Source organism: Pteropus medius, unplaced genomic scaffold, assembly GCF_902729225.1.
Source record: "Pteropus medius unplaced genomic scaffold, Ma_sr-lr_union100, whole genome shotgun sequence".
Classification (NCBI taxonomy): Eukaryota; Metazoa; Chordata; class Mammalia; order Chiroptera; family Pteropodidae; genus Pteropus; species Pteropus medius.
The window spans coordinates 23,357,423-23,376,746 of NW_024346667.1; positions in this window are offsets into that span (position 1 = coordinate 23,357,423).

The window sequence follows — 19,324 nt, forward strand, 5'->3', positions numbered from 1 at the left end:
ATTTCTACTAGTAATATATGAGGGTATCTATTTTTCTGTATCTATGTCAACATTGAATATTAGAAATTGTTAGAATTTTTCTAATCTAGTCCATGAAAAATTTTATCTTCATTTAATGTCCATCTCTTTATTACTGGTAAGAACAGATTTAAGCATTTCTTCTTTAGATTTCGACTTTATTAAATTTGTAATAACTTTTCTTCATATTTCTAATGCAACATTTATTTTTGGTTTCTTGTAAAAGTTCTTTATATATTAAAAGAACTAATCTCTTGTTTATCATGTGCAATGTATATACTTCTCAGAGTTTGGTTTTCATTTTTTTCTGTGCAGAATTGTAAATATGAATTGAATTGAATTGAAACTATCAGCCTTTTTCCTTCATTGATTTGGATTCTGGTTACATGATTAAAGATGCCTTTTCTACTCCAATAGTATACAATTATTCACCTACATTTTTCTTATAGAACTTTGTATTATCTTTGCTGCCATAACAAATTACCATACATTTAAGTGGCTTTAAACAAGATTCCACTTATTATCTCACAGTTCTGTGAGTCAGTGTGGCTCATCTAGTTCCTCTGTTTAGAATCTCAGGAGGCTGAAATTAAGGCATAGGAGGGCTATGTCCCTTTCCAGAGGCTCTGGAGAGGATTTAACAGCCAAGTTCATTCAGGTTGTCTGCTGATTCAGTTCCTTGTGCTTGTGGGACTGAGGTCCCTGTTTCCTTGCTGGCTGCTTTTTTCCTCCTTCTGAGTGCCTGCAGTCAATGTCATGCTTTCCATTTGTCTCCTCTCTAGCAAAGGGAACTTGAACCCTTTTCCTGCTTCAAATCTCTCTACATTCTTCTTCTGCAACACGTCTCTATCTAGAGAAAATTCTCTACTTTGGAAGGCCCATTTGAATAGATTGGGCCCACTTGATAATCCAGGATATTCTCCCTATTTAAAGGTCCTTAACCTTGATTACACCTACAAAGTCCCTTTTGTCTGTAATGTAGCATATTCACAGGAGCCCCGGCTTAGTGAGTAAACATCTCAAGGGGTCGAATTTGTCTACCACAAACATTTTTACATTTAAATATTTGACTTATCTGGAAAGTGTTTTGCATGTTTTTTTCAATGGTACACAATATTTTTTTGGGGTTAGCCAATTGTTCCAACACCATTTGCTGTATTTTTTTCTTCAAATTAAATGTGACTTCTGTCATATAATTAAATCTTGTCTAACTTGTTCATTTTACAATTTTATATTACTTTTATTCTCCTTTCCTATTATCATTTGTCTTAGTTATGGTACTATATACTGGGTGGTTTATAAACAGTAGAAATTTATTTCTTATAGTTCTGAAAGCTGGTACATCCAAGATCAAGCTGGTGGCGGATTTGCTGTCTGGTGAGAGCTCACTTCTTGGTTCATAGATAGCTGTCTTCTTGCTGTGTCCTCATGTGGTGGAAAAGGTGAGTAAGCTCTCTGGGGTCTCTTAGAGAGCACTAATCCCATTCATGAGGGCTCTACCCTCATGACCTGATCACTTCCAAAGACCCCACCTCCTAATACTATCCCCTGGGGGTTAGGATTTCAATACATGAATTTTGGGAAGACATAAATATTCAGTCTACAGCAATGTTTGAAAACTTAACTTTTATTATATTAATAACCTACAAGTGCATTTTCTTAAAAATATGTTAAACGTTATAGATAAGGCTACTTTATTTTCAATGTTGTTTAATAGTAACTTTTGTCCCCGTCTCTTGAGAGTTAACTATTTCATTTACTATTAAAATTTGCTGTGAAACCCCCCAAACCTTTTAATAATTTAATCTATATATGCTGATATGAATTCATAAAAAACGATGCATTATTATTCTGTAGTTCTGTTTATATAAAAATGGCATCATATTGCATGTATTGTGTCCTAACCTATTTTTTAACTTAATAGTATATCTTGTTGTGACATACAGATTTCACTTATTCCTGTTAGTAGTAGTATGAAGCTTCATAATTTGGAAATAATATACTTTATTTTGCCATTCTTATTTATAGTGTACTTTTTAGTTGTTAATAAGAAAGAATTGTTATTATACCTTTTTCCTGAGCACATGAGCAAGATCTTGTTTAGCATATAGTTCTAGATATTAATTTCTAAAGCTCAAGGTATGTCTATTGTTAATTTCAATGGAAAATATCAAATTGCCTTTTAACATGGTTATACCAATCAGCATTCTACCAATAGTTCATTGGAGAACCAGTGGGATATTTATAGATTAAGGTTTCTGCCAATGTGAGGTTGAAAATGGTAAGTTATAGTTCAAGTCTGCATTTTTCCAATTACTAGTGATGTAATTTCCCTATTCATGTGTTTATTGGCCATTTGCATTTTCTTTTATTATCACTTATTCATATTTTATTTCAAAATTTATGATTATTATTTATTTATAAATATCTAGATACCACTTTTTACGTTATTCATGTTTTGATTTTTCTGCCATTTTTCTTTTGCTTATGAATATTTGGTGCAGATTTTCAACATTTTGAATCTAATAGCTATTGTTTTAAATAAAAAGGCATTTGCTATTTTAGATACTCTTGGATTATAAGTTTACCCACCAGTATTTATTCTAATAGTTTAATTTCTTCTTTTTAAACCTTTGACCTTTAATAAATTATAACTTATTTTTATTAATGTTATGACTTATAGAATGTATTATTTTCCAAAGAGTAGGTATTTGGTGACCATTTATATTTCTTTTAGTATTATGGGCTTACTAAATTTTTGACTATAGCTGGAGCCAATTTTGGTAGTTGAATTATTTTAGAATAATATCTGTTTTGTCTTTGTTTTATAATTAATTCCTCTAGTTTCTCAACTTGAATGTTTATTTAATTTGTTTTTAACCTTGTTTTAATACAAAAGCATATAAAACTATGAATTTTCTTATGAGAAATTTTTAAAATCATATTTCTAAATTATTGACATGTTAATTATAATCATGGTTTATATATAATGTATCATTTTAGTTTTTATGTTATATCTGTCTAAATATTTGTTGCCTCACATAAAATAAAGTTAGCAGGTAGAATGAAATATAGTAGCCTGATCATCTCCTTAATATCCATGAGAACACAAATTCTTTCTCTGTCTTGCCATTTTATCTTGAGACTGTTCCTCGAGACTGGCTCTGTTCTTTACCAGAGCTAGACACTTTCTTACTCACGTCCAGCAAAGCAGATTGAGAGAATTTCTATTGTACTATGGTCTTTTCCTCTATATTGGATCAATTATGACCACACAACCCCTTCTGGAACAAAAGCAGGAACCAAGAGCAAGGACCAGTCTTTGGTATGCCCAGACTAATCAGAACCCATCCTCAATTGAGAATAGAGCCAGCTTTCCTTGGAGCACATATCTGTGAAGATGTGAGGGATATACACTATAATATTGCTGACCAGGAATGCTCCTTAGTCTTTTTCATTAGTTTATATCTTTCTTGCTATTTTATGTGGGTTTTAGTTTTGTTATCATTGGTATTATGAGTATCTTTTATATTAAGGATAAATATTGAGCTGTAACATATACTTATTTTTCTTAATTTATTTAATCATAATTATTTTTATTATTTTTCACCCAGAAAAGTTTACAATATTATATAGTCAGATCTATCAATTAGAATTTCTTCTATTTCATTAATTTGTAGAAGTTCTTTTTCCATCAATAAAAATTTTCTTTATTGGTGGTTCTCATTAAAATTACTTTGTACGTGATATGTAATGAAATACCCATTTATTTTGTTTTCCAAATTGTTAATCAGTTATCTAGTTTTGTCTACTAAGATACCCTTCCTTTACCCGCTGAAGTTTTTAAATGAGAACAGGAGGTATTTAAAAATGTTTATATTCAGTGAGAATACCACAGAATAATCTGTAATCTGTCATGAAAGATAGTTCAGACTGTTGGTGTTCAAAATTAATTTTTCAGGTACTTTTATAGCCATACAGGGAAATAAAGGGCAAGAAAACTAAAATACACAGAGTACCTAATATGTGCTCTGTGATTTCTATATAATACCTTGTTTAATATTTACAGCACTTTTTTTTTTGAACTAGTTACTATTCTCATCTTATTAATGAGGAAAACAAGAGGTTAAATAACTTCTCCGGCATCTTGTAGACAGTAAATAAGAAGGTGGGAGTCAACAGCTTATACCTTTTTACCTTTTACTTCATAAGATGTGAGCAAAAGACACCAGGCTATCTGTTGGTGAAATATTTAAGGGTATTGAAACTTCCTTATATAAGTCAGTTAAGAGATTTCTGAAGAGTCTAAATATTCAAAAATCTTTTTGAAAATAGTTGTGGAACTTTTTCTTTATCCATTTCTGTCTCATTCTTTTTGGTAGGTGAAAAGTTCCAATTTGGTAAACAACTACTCTTTCATTGCCATGTCTCCCCATCTTACCTCTCCTATAAGGTGAGGTATCCATGATTATCCATGATAATTTTTGTCTTCATAACATACTGGAACAGACTAAGAGTTCTATGATTCATTACCTCCCAAATCACTGTTTAATCCAGCATTATAATTGATTTTATTTTCCTGATGGCAATAAGGTGGCTCAAGAATTGTTACTCTTTTGTATAAAAAAAGTATGGTAGAAATGTGATAGTCTTAGGCATAGCTTTTACTTTGCTTCTGAAATAGGTATATAAAAGCATCTGTAATAAATATTCTAAGAAGAAAATAAATTAACATTTGATATCTCTGTCTTTTTCAGTACACATATATGATATGTTCAATGATATGAGACTGTTAACCTTTTTATAAGTCAATCGTCTATTGATTCCATGATAATGATCATTTATATATGGTGCCATTCTTGGAATCCTAAAAGGCAGGAACTCTATTAAATCAATTTTAGGAGTTAGTGTAAAGAAAACCTCTCTTTATTAAAGGATTACAATGCTTTTGTCTGTCAAATAATAAATAAAACACAGAATTGACGCCTAAGTATTTTTGCCTCGTCCAGGGAAAGTTCAGAGCTAAATGTAATGCTAGGGCATGGTTACTATTAGATTTCATGATTACCATGTTTATTTCTACCTATATTTAATGGCTTGGAGTTTTATATCTATACTTTTTAAGAGCCTTATAATAAATATATTTTTTTCCTATAAGCCAACTCAAATCCAATTTGAGAATCAGGATAAAAGATTTAAGTTAAAAATTATGAGATATATTCTTCCTCCAAATATTGGAATTTCCCAGACTACCAAAGGCCAGCCTTTCTATATTCTGTCTTCTAATTGATCTGCTTTGAAACAGAAGGAGAAATTCTCAGGATGGGTTACATAGAAATATAATTAGCTAACATCAGTTTCAACAAGATACTGAAATAGCTAGACTATTCAAACGCCTGAGTGGCAAATAACTTCAACAGCCTGCTTAAAATAGAGAATGAATTTGTAGTAGTGTCCTAAAACTTCTCTCTTATCCCATCTCAACTCTGCCAAACAAACTTAAAACTCAAGCCAAACCAAACCAAAATCAGTCAAGCAACAACATAGGTAACTTTCAGAATCTCATCTTTCTCATCCTGTCCTTGCTGTGGTAGATATAGCTGTGATAAACAGACTTCCATCTAGAGGCCTTTAATCACTGCTACTATTCCAGCCACTTCTCTCTGTGTGCATAAATCACTGCAATATGTTACTACAGGGACACAAAAAATTAACAACAACAACAACAACAACAAAAACCCAGAAAAATTTAAGCTTAGGAACACTAAACTATCTTCCCACTAGGCATCCATGACTCTGACAGAACAGGGAGAGCTGTCACCTAAATGATAATAAAACCTTTATCTTGAAAATAAATTTAACATGTAAGGACTTCATAGCAGAATAGAAATTATCAAAATAAATACATTTGGAGAGATTTTACACACACAACCATAATAACTTTGATGGATTTGTGATAACAAATGTATCAGAAATATTTTATAATTCGTTCCTCAATCGAGATTTGTCATCTTGGCTTAGAAATGTGGATTTTTGCTTAGGAACATATAATAAAACATTCGTTTATGGATCTATGAGTATAATAGAATCCATGGTGTCTTTTAGGCCTTTAAAAAAACCATATTATGAGTTTCAAAGCATCTCTTTGAATAACAGAGATTGTGAGCTTGTACCTGGAAAATTTGACAACTCGACATACCTTCTCCAGAAACAAGAGGTACCTTTTTGGTTTTCAGTTTGGTTAGAATTTCTACAGTCTGTCAGCTACCTTTGTGGAAAAGGGAGCTATATTTGGAAGGAAGTCAGCAAACCTCAGATTGTGATTGTTTTTCCTGCCAAAAAAAACAGAGTTCTGCTGAAGCCTTGACAGCTGTGCCTTGTCATGGAGAAAAATCTTCAACAAGAAAACAAAGAAGCATTTATCCCTATCATATATTATGCTCCAGCAGTGTGCATAATCTGTCTATCATTTTAAAAACTGTGTATGTAATTTTAAATAACTCTAGCAAGTGGCAACAATATCAAAGGCTTTTTTTTCTTTCTATTTTGGCATGATTTTAAAAATCATGAACGTGTTTTGCTTAGAGAAAAAAGAGGAGATAATTATAGATAGATCAATTTCAAGTTTGTCGGGGGCAAAGTTACAATAGAGTACTTTTTCAGTTCTGTAGCTTATTCCTATAGATGATACAGCTGAAATATAGGTATTTCCCTCATTTGTATAGTCAGGTGAAAGAAAAACTCTACTCTGTTATGTTTTCACACCTTCAAGTCCAGAATTCCTTGTATAGTTAGTTCTTCATGACTTCATTTCAAAAGTAAGAATTTGTATTTTGACAAAATGATTTCCTGAAAAGACTGACCACAATTCAAACTCCTTCTATTGATATGGTATTAGGAAGAATAAATATGAGCATTTTGAAAAATTAGGTATCATTGGACTCCTAAATTAAAAAGTTGACGTACAGATTTTTTGAAGTCGATTTATATAAAGTTTTTACAATGTGTTCAGAAATTAGAATGTATGTTAATAATTCTAAGTAAGAAAAGATTCTCCTTGGGCCATGTGTGAGGACACTTATCGCAGTTTATCAAGTGGATTCAGTTTAAGTATAGCAGGAGTGGGTGCACAGAAGCTCAACTGTGCCAGTCACATTACATTATGTTCTTTTTCTAAAATAAAGTAAACCTAATTTCAAGTGGCAAGAAATGCAAGCTCAGTTATCAGGTTTTTTTTTTTTTTTCTCCCAACCCTAATCATGTTACTAGAGTTCATAAGAGTATTACAAGGGGAGGGGGGGCGGGGGGGCTCTTTTTATGCTTTAGATCATAGTTGTCACTACCAATTGTCCAAACTGCCAGGGTGTCTTGAAAGTGAGAGGCTCTGATGTGTGGGGGAATGGGTGGGTACATCTGTGAGGACTAGGCGTCCTGAAATCTCAGTCCAGCCTTCTCTGTGGTCTGTCAGTGGATCACACAGGTGTTTCTTTCCCCTCTGAGTACTTGTGACTCCCTGAGGACTTTGGGCAGTGGGGATGGCATGACGTTTTTCTCTTCTCAGGGAACTGACCATCCTCTACCATTTTCCCAGTTGTGGAAAATTCTCTTGTACTCATCTCTTTTTATTTTTCTCCATACCTCAGGACCTACTTAGCATAATCTCCTTACTGGGATTACCTTTTCAAAACAGAACAAAAAACTCTACAAAATTAAGACGTGTCTCCCATCCTCATCAAGCTTGTTCTAGTTTTCAGTCTGTGACATAGCCAATAGGTAAGGGCACATTAAGGATAGACTGCTTTCTCAAAGGAAAAAAAAAGCAAGGGGGAAAATATAAGAGAACACACAGGAAAGAAAAAACAAGAGAAAATACAAATTTTACACGCTCAAAATTAACTTTCTGATTGTGTCAGTTTGGGCAAGTTATTTAGACTCACTCTATACCTTGGCTTTCTCATCTGTAAAGTAGAGTAGTAATTGTACACACTATGAAGATTAATGCAGTGGGGATGGCATTAACTATGCCTAATACACCACATAGTTATTAACATTTTTGTGTTTCTTTTTTTTTTTTTTTTGAGATAGTATAGTATAATGCAGAAGAACATAATCTCTTATGCCAGACTGAGTTTGTGTCCATGCGCTACCTGAATTTGGGCAAATTTACCTGTCAGAGTGCCAGTTCTCTTGTCTGTGTAATGACGGAGATAGTGAACTAAGTAGCTCACAGATTTCTGGGAATGTAAAGTGCTTGGGAAAATGCCTTTTCCATACGATCAAAAAAATCTCTTGATGAGTATGCCTATTAACCTACCAGTCTTATACCAAATATATATACAGTATATATCCAGTAGAAATATATATACCAGTAAAACACATTTTTTAAATATTACACATAGTAGATGTGCTTATTAGAACAAAGGATAACGAATCAATTTGTTTTAGCTATCTTCTGAACTTGATAATATGTGTTATGGTAACAAAAAAATTTTAAAAATTGACTTTTTCTAAGCTTTTGTCCTCTTATATTAATTAAAAACTCCACCACCATAATGACCTCCAGCCATAGCAGCAATAAATCTAAGGGCTAGGTGTCAGGATCATGGATATAAAGTTTAATAAAATCTGAGGACAAGTTATCAACTTCTAATGAAGGATACGTCTAATTGAGTGAAGTCAGACTTTGAAGACTTTGAGTAATTTTTTTTAAAACAAGTATTAGATTTCTTTACCATTTAAAATATTAACTTTTATTTTAGCTATAAAATATTAACTTTTATTTTAGCTATAAAATATATTTTGAAAGTTTTATGCAGTAGTGATTTTGAAGATTTTAAATACTAGTAGTTCTTGCTCCTATCCCTTCCCCACCCCCAAGAGTAATTCATAATCATATAAGAAAACAACAAATCTGAAGAATAATTTTATGGTCTCTTAATTTTATACAAATCTTTATAAAACAATTAGACTTCCTGAAAATGAGCCATGGTTCAACTACATTAGGAATAATGTGAAAATACAGCAAAATCTCAAGTGTCTGAAATGTCTACTGTTACTCTAGTTATTTTCTGTATCCCATATGGTCACATCAAGTATCTTCAATAAGTATCTGAACCATCAAAGCCAATTTGGCTCATGCGGTGGAGAGAATAAATTCAATTACACTCTTAGCTCTAGAGCAGATATTAGAAAAGAGAAGAAAAGAATTGCTCTAGCAGCAGTTACAGGAATGAAATCTGATTGCTTGTAAAATTTTCAAGGAGTAATTCTGAATTGTTCAGGACACATTTTATGTAAAAATAGTTTATCTACACAATTAAGTCTACTTAATAGGCTTTTAGTATTTCTGTGAAATAAGGTAAATTAAATTTTTTTTTTATAATTTAAAAGTAAGATTAAAAATATTATTGATAATAATTGCTTTTATCATTTAGAAGAATTATATTGTTTTTAATCTTTCAACCAAAATATCCACTTCTGCTTGATGAGCCATAGCCAGAGGTGAAAGATGTCCCATTTGCACATTTTTGTTAGTGAACTATTTCCACAGCAATCGTGTGTAGCAATCAGAAAAATCTCTGTGGTATACTGAAATAAGTCTTTCGTTCACGAGTTTGTGCAGCTGGGTCTGCTTCAGGTGCTTTTCTCCCTGGATCAGCTGGGGTTGCTCTGCTTCACGTGTCCCCCATCCTTCTCGGATCAGCAGGTTAATTGTGAAGATGGCAGAGATGCAAAAAAGCATGCCCAACCTGGACTAGCATATATCACACTCCCAACTGTATCATGTTTGCCGATATCTTATTGACCAAAAATTATGTCTCAAGGTCAAGCTGAAAGCCAAGGGCTAAGAATACATTAATTACCCGCCATCCTTCCCCAACAGTGAGGCCATGACAGGGGGATTGGATACAAAAAAGTGTAAAGTATTGTGACCGATAAGTCAATTAACCATATGTAGTTATCGCTACAAAATTAGAAAACTAACTTAGAATCACATCGCTTATGGCAGAAATTGCCTGAGTCGATTCTTTTTAGATACCTTGGATGGATACTTCCAGTTCTATGCTAAATGACAATACAGAGTATGTTGCATCACACCTGGAGTTCTGAATGTTTTTTAATGTAGAAGGTAATAGTCAAGTGCTTCATAACCCAAACTGTAATGGGTTTGGTTCTGGAAAGCATTTCTTCATGTTCTGTGAAGCATTTTGAAGTTATTTAAAAATATGCTTAGTAACATGCCATTGGTTACTTTCTCTAATGTGTATGTAATTACTTTTTTTATAGTCTAGTCTTCTTAGCATATTCGAGACTCAAAATTATTAATCTTTTCTACTCTGAAGTGATGACTTTTAGGCCATTTAAGGGAATTCATCACTGATACGTATACTCTGGCATTCACAGGGTGGTGAAGAACTGTTTTATTCCCTCATTCCAAAAACTGTATGCACATTTTTTCTCTTAATGGTCAGCATACTCTAGCAGGAAAAAACAGAATCTCATATTACTGCCTATTTTTTATTTTTTATTGGGCAGCCTCAAAATACTTAAGCTCTGGGGCACAATATAATTACATTCATATTTTTCACAATTTCCTTCAATGTTGAATCAAGATTGGGGGCAATGCCAACTGTTTCTATGATTAATGGAGTGTGGTAATTGGCAGTAAGAAACAAACTTTTAAATTTGAGTAGCTGCACTCTATTGCTGTATTCATAGTTGCTACTCTGTTAGTACCGATTACAACATATTTTATCTTTTTCTATTCTACATTTTGGTGCACCAAGAAATTATTAATTAAAGTGAAAAATGTGTCTTCTACTGTATCATGTGTTTTCAGCAACAATAATGAAAAAAGCTAGCAAGTTTTCTCATAAATTCCTGCTTCATGTGTGAAGAGATGGTTTACGTTCTGTTCATGATGGATGGCTTCATCCACTTTAACTCTAAAATGGAATCTCTTTGGTATGCACAGGGGATAGAACTTTTTCAGATTATGTGCTCTTGCCATCACGTGCCATTCAATACTGTCATTCAAAGAAGGAATTTTGACAGTAACTTGCTTTATTTTCTTTCTGACTTTAATCTTTGCCATTAATTTTGTAGCTGCTTTTATAGTTTCTCAGCACTTGCGTGATTTGTGCGTGTTTTTGTCTGGATATTCAACTTTAAAGTTTGCCTTTATTATTCGGCCGCTGTTCTGTCATTATCAAACAAATAACCAACTTTGTAATGGGAAGTACTGCTTTGCCCTCATCCTGGATGAAAAGACCAGACTTTTCTCCATTGCTTGTGAGAATTCATTACACAGATCCACTTTCCCTGGTCTATTTTCATCCCCTTTGTTTATTCCCACTAGAATGCTGTTTACATTTATATCATTCTCTATTATAGAATTTATGCGGTCACTTTCATAGCTACTTTTATGCTTCATAAAAGTGCTTTGAGGCACTAATCTATTTTTGCAGACAAAGTATATATTGCAACCCAATAATAACAATGAAAAATACATATTTGAAAACATATTTGATTGCATGCAAGTAATATGGCAATGTATTATTCAATACAAACACCATTATGGGGACTCAATGTTGGCTGAAAAAGATAAACTGACCACTGTGTTCTTAGTAAGAAATGTACAAATAAAACAGATTTTAAGAACATAATAAGATATGTAATGATTTGTTCGCTTTAAAGTACTTTTTTTCTGCAAAACACTTATCTGACTTTGTGCATGTGTGTTTTTAAAGTGGAAGTGAGGCAAATGAAGGTAAAGTTATACACTTTTAATTTATTTTAATTTAATTCAAGTTAATGTGTTAACAAACATATAGCATCTTTTTAAAGCCAGATAATATTCTAAATACTTTAAACATATTAACTCATTTAATTATCATACTACCACTATTATTCCCATTTCTGCAGATAAGGAAATGGAAGCATGAAGGGCTCAAGAAACTTGCTTTTAAATAGAATAGTTGGGATTCAACCCAGGCAGTATGGATTCAGATTGTCTATTATAAACACATTTCTTTAACACAATAGTATTGTTTTATAAATCTTTGAATGTCCATTGTCACATCAATAGTATTGTTTTATAAATCTTTGAATGTCCAGTGACACATCAAATTGTTCTCATGAAATCTAGATGAAAAACCACTGCCTACAAGCAAAGATTTAGAATAAATTGCTGATGCAATAGGTGATCAGACAGCAATGAAAGCAGATTTGAAAACAATAAGCCTAAATCGATATTATTCGATTGCTCTAGGGTTGTACAGTATGACACTTTACAATTTGGTAAATGAGATAAGAGATTTTATTTGGTGAAGTCAAGTATTTAAACTTGTTTGAAGTGAAATTTTAAAAGAAATCCAGTTTAAATATGTAAATAACTATTTCTTATAGTTAATGAGAAAAGTCAGTAACCACAGTTCAAAAGCTACTTTGTAAATGAGAGTTTATATCAGCAGGTATATTTTCTTTTAAATGCAAGAGACAAGAAGAAACATTTCAAGTGACACTTTAAGTATTTTTAGTTTTTAATATATATTCTTGGTTTCATTTTTATTTGTTTTTGGATAATTCCACTTAATGAACTAAAATTAATATTACTTTTCTTATCTATGTTTCAACACACACACCCATGAGATTTGACGAGATTCCCTTAAGCAGTTTACTACCTATCATAGTATTATATAATGTTTCAAATGAACATAATTAGTTCAAACTATGTAGTTATGGTTCAAACGATGCATTTAACATAACATGGCTAAAGTTCTAATAAAATGGGGAATTCTAAAGATATGGGAATGTGTTGGGTATATGTGTGTGTGTGCGCGCGCATGCGTGCTTGATGGCTTGTAAACTCATTTTCACTGTTTCAGTGTTATTTTTACAAGTGTAGGAAAAGTAGTGATAACTTAAGATCTTTATTATACTATTGGAAACATTATTTTTTTCTTAAAGTAGTATTTCATGTTATGAATAAATAGGCTAAGAATGATTGGACATTTCATTTAACTTCCCTCATGGCAAGGACCTCTTGTTCATCACTATTCCCAAGGACTTAGAAGAATACCTGCCATGTAGCAAAGAATCCAAAATTGAATGAATGAATGACTAATGAATGCAAAGATGCAGACTAAAAGTGATTTTCAAGTTAAAAGATGTGTTTTATCATCACCAAACTCTCTTTAAAATTTGTTAATTTTAAACAAAAAATGTTAAGGACTCATGGGCTTTATCTTGTCACCTTGCAGAATGGTCGTTTTTTTTTCTTTAAGAAAATGTAGCTCTTATGGTTGAGGACTGCAGCAAACCCAAGGGGCTAAGTAGCTTTCCTGATCCCTTAATTCCCTTCATAGAGTTAGGTTTTCCTAAATTAGCTAAGAGCCAAGTACAAAGAAAAGCATTTTCAGAGATATGGAATTCTACATTCAAGTTCAGTAAGTGGAAATAGAAATGTGCAAGCTCTAGGTTTCTGAGGGGCTTTGAAACTTGCCTACCAGCTTTTTATAGGGGAACTTAGACAAAGCATTAAAAGCTCTGATCAGAAAAGGACACTCTGTTTTAGGGCATTAATAAAAATGAAAGCAAGTAAAATCTAAGGAAGAATCTAGCAAAAATCTTCATTGCACCTATGTGTTCTTGAAAAGTATGATAAACAACATCCATCCACAGGTCTACATTGTTGAAAGATGCCTAAACATATTTAGTCTTTTGGAGACAGTTGATGGAATCTGGAAATCTATGTTTTGGAGTAATTGCTTTTTGGGTTTATCAAATTTGTTTATTTAGTCAAAGTAGAGAGTCTACAGTAATGCTTAGAAGATGATTAAGTTTTCTGCACCTAAATCAATAAGGAAAGATAAAGGAATGAAAATTGTTGGTTTAGAAGATAAATATGAGATGTGACTTGATGTCAGTCTTTAGGCATACAGAGAATTATCAGGCAGAGTAATTTTTCTCTTTTTTCCTAGTATGGTATAGTAGTTAGTGCATTTGGTCAATCTTTCATCAAATACTGAGTGAATATTTTTTTGCAAAGTACTGTGCAAGATCCTATAGACAACACAGAAATAAAGATCTCCCCAAGTGTGCAGTATCAAAAGCAACTTAAAAAACTTGATTATCTACCATGTATAAGTATTTGAATATATATAGTTTCTTCATGGTTTATTTTTGGGGAGAGAGTAGCAGCTATTCTATTTCACATTCTTAAAGGAACTAGAAAACCTCCTGATCTTTATGGACTTGTGGAACCCACAACAAAACACATTTTCAGTCTCTTTTGCAGATAGATGTGGTTATGTTCCTAAGTTCTGATAATGACAAATGAGCACAAGTCGAATGCAGAACCTGTAAAAGAAGGAAGTATGTCTCATTCTCCCGTGTGGGCTGAGTTGTGGAGCTGGATTAAGTATCACAAAGTGGAAGCTACAAGATGAAGAATTTGAGGTTTCTTTCCTATCTGGGATGGTGGTTTTTGTGAAATAGAAAAAAGGTGTTTCTCATTTAGAATGTTTGCTTCCATCTGTGTAAAGTTATTAATAAAAATCTACACTGTCTGTGATATGAATGACACTCTTTAGAACTGTGCAGTGCAGAAGCAGTACAAGCATACCTGGTAAACCTGCCTGATAATCATGGAGCCACTGTAAATGATCTTGGACTGCAAACACATTTTTCTTTCAAATTTTTAGTTTTTTAATAAATGTCACTCAAAGCCCAATCTGAATTAAAACACTTTTCTCAAGAATGCAAGTTCCCCTGGAGCAGGGATATTATTTGTCTTTTTCCCTGACATTTTCCAGTACTGAGAAGAGGGCCTGCCATATAGGACATGCTAAAATATTTGTTAGATGACAGAAAGAAAGAGAGAGAGAGGGAGAGAGGGAAGGAGGAAGGGAGGAAGGGAGGGAGACATGTTTTTTCCTTTGCTGAGTTGTGTCTCTTTGAAATTTTATTATATGTAAAACTATTTTCATTAGAATTACCTGGAATGCATAACTGTAATTGTAGCATTGCTATTCACCATACTTTGTGATTAAAAAAAATTGCTTTATTTTTTAGACTGATTTTTTTTTTTTACATGTAAGCTAATTATGTGTTTAAAATAATTTAGAAAAATCTTTTATAAGCCATGGCCTGGCTACCCATGCATATTGAGAAGTCAATCATATAAAATTTAAATTGTGATCATTTTTGGAAGGTTGACAAAAGAATTAAAGTTCTTTTTGACAGTCATTTAAGATTTACTAAACTTCTGTGAGCCTGACACTGTGCTAGGCACTGTGGGTATAATATGGGGAATTTCCGTGTGATCATCAACCACATCGATTTTTTCCATAGGTTCTGAGCTAGTGGAGAAATATATAAAAGAGTACAATAGTGAACAAAACACTTGTTCCTTCTTGTTTAAACTAGAGTGAGGAATTCAGCCTTATAAGTTTATGTGCCAGGGCAGCGGGAGTGGAGACCCAAGCGTGGGAACTGTGTGCTCCACTCACCCGGGTGTTTTCCATAATTATTGGAAAACTTCCCCGTGAGCTCCTTCTTTTCCCTGTGCTGGGATGCAGGTTCCTCCACTGTTTATTTTCGCCTGCTGATAATATTCTCCCTTGTTTTCCCAACATGGTTTGGGATTTAATCTTGAATATAGTTGTCATTTTCTTAAAAATTTGAGACAGATATGAGGCAAATATAGGGGTCGATTTTTCTTTATATTACTCTGTGTACCAGGTCACCAGGGTTTGTGGATTTTGTTCTTCTTACCCCAGACATACTTTAATTGACTAATCGTAAAGAAAGAAATCATTTGTTTCTGTAGTCCTATCTATTTTGAAATGTATTTTGTTCTTCCTCTTTTTCAAAACGGTTTTGACTGTGAAGCTCGTTTTACCTGGAGATTAGAGGAGCGATGGTCAGAGAGAGGCGCTTGAAAGAAATGTTTGATATGTAGGAGAGATTGTGTTTGTCCAAGTGCTTAAGTGATGAAGTAGCATCTCTGTGTATGAAGTTAAAAGTTGGCACAGCTATTTTGAGATTCATACAGAGGCTTTCATTTAATCCCTAGCCAGCCTTGGTAGGATTTACATAAACACATTTTTAATGTTAATGCGAATCTTTCCAGGGGTGTCATGTCACCCCTGGAAACTGGAAGACTGCCCTGTTGGACTGAGAACTGCAGATCATAGAACAGAACGTATCTCTCTTTTTACATGGATTTGTCCCACTGTGACATCCTCCCCAAACGCTTATCTGTAACGTGGCCACTTTCCCCCAAAAGCTCATGAATGTTGATGTATTTTTCAAAAGGTTATTCTTATACATGGAAATTATTCAAGCATTAAAAAATCTGTCTTATTAACAGACTGTATCTAGCTCCTAACCATGATTAGGCAGATTATCCAGGCTTTTAAAATTATTATTACCTAAATTATCAAATGTCTCCAAGACTGCTTGCTATAGGTTCAATGATTCATTAGAAGGGCTCTCAGGACTCAGCATATAGCGATAGTCACAGTATGATTTAATATAGTAAGAGGCTGCAAAGCAAAATCAGCAAAGGGAAAAGGTGCTGGGACAAAGTCCAGAGGACACCAGGCACAAACTTCTAAGGGCTCTTTGCCAGTGAAATCATGCAGAATGTGCTAAGTTCCCCAGCAATGAGTGTGGAAAACCTATGTGAAATGTTGCCTTCCAAGGGAGCCCCTTCAAGACTCAGTGCCCAGGATTCTGGTTGGGTGTTGGTTATGTAGACACCCTCTGCCTAGCACATACCACAAATTCTAGACTCTCAGAAGAAAAGCAGATGTTCATCCTAAACCATATTGTTTGTACAAACATTTTTAGGCCCAGTGCAACACCCTTATCTATTAGAGAATGGTGGAGACACTCGACCATTCCCAGGTGCCAGCCAGAGGTCCACCCTACAAACATGCCTTTCTAAGCATACGTAGCTATCTTAGCTCAGGCTCGCTAGTTAACTCTGCTGCTTAAAAGGTCTCTTCCTCCTTACTGTGTAGTTTATTAATATTTTCCCCTATTTTAGTAATCTTTCAAACAACAAATAGAGGAAAGTAGAAGAAATTAGTTTATTTGGATTTTCATGAGTAAATCTTTTAAAGATTTAATAGACAATGTTAGAAATACATAAACATATATATAGGTTATGTATAATCTTGCTCCATTTTTTCCACTCGACTCCTACACATTTCATAAGAAAATTAAGAGTTTTCTTCATATATTGTATATTTTATTTTATTGATTGCTATTTATGACTTTTATTATTGTTTCTTTTTTTGATCATTGAATTTTAAATTTTAAGATAACCGTAGATTCAAACATAGTTGTAAGAAATAATGCAGAGAATCCATGTACCTTTCACCCAGTTTCCCCCAGTAATAACATTTTGCATAAGCAGGACCAGGAAATTGACATTGTACAATCCATAGAACTTTTTCAGATTTCATCAGTTTTACACATATTTGTGTGTGTGTGTGTGTGTGTCGTTTGGTTTTATGCAATTTTATCACATGTGTTGATTCTAACTAACGCTATTATCGAGATAGAGACTAGTTCCATCTCTATACAGATTCCTTGCATTGTCCTTTTATCGCTGCGCCTACCTTCCCCTTTACCCATCCCTACTCTCCCACCCCACTTCCTAATCCCTGATAGCCACTAACCTTTTCTTTAATTTTGTCACTTCAGGAATGTTGTATAAATGGAATCAAACAGTGTATAACTTTTGGAATTGTTTTTTTTTTTTTCCCTCACAGATAATTCTCTTGAGATCCTTCCTATTGACATATGTCAATAGTCCATTCTTTTTATTCTTGAGCATATTCCATGTGCCATTTTTTGTTTAACTAGTCACACATTAACATTAACAGATATTTGGATAGTTTCCAGTTTTGGGCTATTACAAATAAAACTGTTGTAAATATTTACAAGTTTTTGCATGAGAATATATATACACATACATATATACATAAATAATTATATTTATGTATATATATATACATAAATAATTAAATTACATAATAAATAAATAATACATAATAAATTATGTAATATATATATATATATATTTATGTGTATATATATTCTCATGCAAAAACTTGTAAATATTTACAATAATTACCCAAGAGTGCAGTGCTGGGCTTTATGACAATGGCATGTTTATTTTCATGAGAAACTGCAAAACTGTTACCCTGAATGGCCATATCATTTGACATTTCTACCAGAAAAGTGTGAATTACAGTTTTTCTACATTCTTATAAGCATTTATTGCTATCACTGTTTTTTATTTTGGCCATTCTGGTAGATGTTTCGTATTACCTCATTTTGACTTTAATTTGTCACTTCCTTAAAGTCTAACACTGTTGGACATCTTTTCTTATGCTCATTTGCTATCTGGAAATCTTAGGTGCAGTATCTATTGCTCATAATTGGATTTATTTTATTACTGAATTTTGAGAATTTTTAAAAATATGTTTTAGATATTGGTTCTTTGTCAGATGTTTACAAATATTTTTTCCCCAGTCTGTGGCTTGTCTTTATTTTTTTCATCCTTTTAACAGAATATTTTACTGAGCAAAAGTTTTTAATTTTGATGTCCAATTTACCATATTTCCTTTCATGGATTGTGCTTTTGTGTGAAGAAGTCCAAGAACTCTTCACTTAGCACTTGGTCCTGAAGATTTTCTCTGAGTTCATCCTTTTTTTCTTTTCCTAAAAGTTTTATAGCTTTAAATGTTATATATTTAAACTGATTGCCTAAGGTGACAATTTTCAGCAAAAATATCACCTTACGATTTCTTTGTGAATAGGGACACACTAGATGTGTTTTGCCACTGTATAATTGTCAAGTTTGTGTGAACTCATATATATTCTGTTCTAGGGTGCAGAATACTGTTAGTGGTAGTGAGAAGTAGGAGACTGGGAAAAAAATAAACTTTAAATATTTTTTTAAAAATAAAAACTTGAATTAAATTTTATCACATTTTCCACCTCAAACTATTTTCTTTATTTGATCTGACTAACTGAAACAATGATAAACAAATCACAAAAAAGTTATAGAGAAAAATGGGATGTTGTTTTTTTCTTCTTCCAAAAATTTAAAATTAAAAATAATATTTTAGTAGCAGAAAGACTGTTTTATGTCATAAAATTTTATCGCAAAAATATTTTGAGAGTGTTTATTCAGAGATGGCTCAGGAAAAATATTTCTCGTTTCCATTTTAAATAAAAATGTGGATTAATGCTTTTCCATCACAGTGGTCTTCTCCAGGCTGCA